Source organism: Schistocerca americana, chromosome 4 (assembly GCF_021461395.2).
Source record: "Schistocerca americana isolate TAMUIC-IGC-003095 chromosome 4, iqSchAmer2.1, whole genome shotgun sequence".
Lineage (NCBI taxonomy): Eukaryota > Metazoa > Arthropoda > Insecta > Orthoptera > Acrididae > Schistocerca > Schistocerca americana.
Genome location: NC_060122.1, coordinates 433,027,719 through 433,029,654, shown reverse-complemented (window position 1 = coordinate 433,029,654; position 1,936 = coordinate 433,027,719).

Sequence of the window (1,936 nt, the reverse complement as noted above, 5' to 3'; positions counted from 1 at the left end):
TACTTCAGTCACGCCATCGTCGAGAAAGAAGGGTTCCTTGGTGTAGGGAGCATGTTGGTTGGGATCAGCTACAATGGCCCAGAGTGATGTTCTCAGACGAATCCCGCTTCTCTGTGACAAGTGATACTGGCCACCAGTCAGTGTGGAGAGAGAAGAGAACACGTTACAAAGCATAGGATGTTCTTGAACGTTATCGGTATGGCCTAGGTTTTATGACGTGGGCAAGCATTACGCACAATGGCCGAACACCGCTGCATATGTTTGCGCGAGGTTGAATCACGTCCGTCTCTTTAGTGGTGGGGTAGGTTCCTACTTTCTTTTCGTAAACGACAGTCCCGCCCACACAGGACCGCTGAGGTGCCGGATACGTTGGAAAGTGAAGACATTGAACGCATGGAATGGCCTGCAGTCTCCTCGAACTAAATCTTATAAAACACGACTGAGACGCTGCCGGCAGACGTGTTTCTGAACGAACACCCTTCCCAGAACCTCGCTAGAACTTAAAATCTTCTTGAGAGAGGAGTGGAACAATAACCACCAAGGACTCCCAAACAGTCTTGTAGCCACCACGAATAACAAGTGCAAAATGTGTATTCGTGCCCGAGGAGGGTATATTCCTTACTGAGCGTTCGATATCGACCTTTATTTTGTGCGTCTGACCTATGTCAAATATGAACGCTATTTATATCTGTTATCTTTATTTTCCATATGGTGAAATGTGTACCATTTTTCGTTGTAACTATATCACTCCATCTCTATGACGTATGTTGTGTGTTTCATATCGTCCATCATTGCTTGTGGTTATCCCTGTGCAGCAACGGGTGTGCTCATCAGCAAATGTCAAGCAGTGTACGCTAATTCTCGCATTTTAGACAGTTAGGCAACGAAGTTGTTAACTGACATCCAGTGAGCTCAGAATGTGTTGCGTATCTACACGTATCATTAGTTTCGACTGAAATTTCTGTTTAGCGAAGGTAATCATCAGTTTGAAAAATCGAGATGCGATCATGATATCTTATGATTACCCTGCAATGCAACACATATTTTCTCACCAGGGATTACTAGGCCAAGATCTTTGTTTTAGTCTTTTGCATTTCGGCCGTGTGGGGGACGTTCCACCTCGGAAATATCCTCGTCGTTACTCTGGAACGCCTGCTACGCTATGACTCCTTCGTCAGAGGGAAGAGGAAGGCTTCACTGGGTGAAGCGGCAGGAGAACATCCCAGCTATCTCAGGTCGATGTCTGATGAATGTCCCAGACGGTGATTCTCTCGGTCGCGGCCACATCGGCGTGTTAGTCGCAGTCGTGGGCCGACGTCAGTTTGGAGATCGGCACGGCGTTGACGACTGTTGCTGAAGATCGCTATCGATGGATGAGCTGTGAGGAGCATCTGGCGCTGATCCCGGGGCGAGAGAAAGCGCTGGCTCGGCTGGCTCGGCCTTAGCGACAGGAGGCTAACTGGCAGTTTCGCCCAGAACGCTAACGACGGCTGCCGAAATGTCACGAAACAAGTGCTGGCTGTGTTGAAATTCAATTCCTGACACTGAATTTAATCATAATAAGTAACCGCTCAAATTATGCTCTAGTGTGTTAGCACTTCCTTCCACAATTCGTCACATATGTGTACTGCATCTTATGAAACGCCAATGAATAATTAAGTCATTGGAGTATTTAATTAATTCGGTGGTAACTAGTTGTTATACAACCTATGTCACCATATTGTCACGGTAGCCTTAACATGTATTGACGCAAGAGCCAATTTGGTAATTATAGCATATAAAAGTTGAAAATCATGATTTACTTATGAAAGCATTTTACATTATTTTTGAAATAATAATAATTCCATTACATTTGGTCATTTTCTGCGGCATCACGCACTGTCTTTCTTGCAGTAGAGGAACAACTGTTGTCCGTGGTTCACTTGCTGCTCAGAAA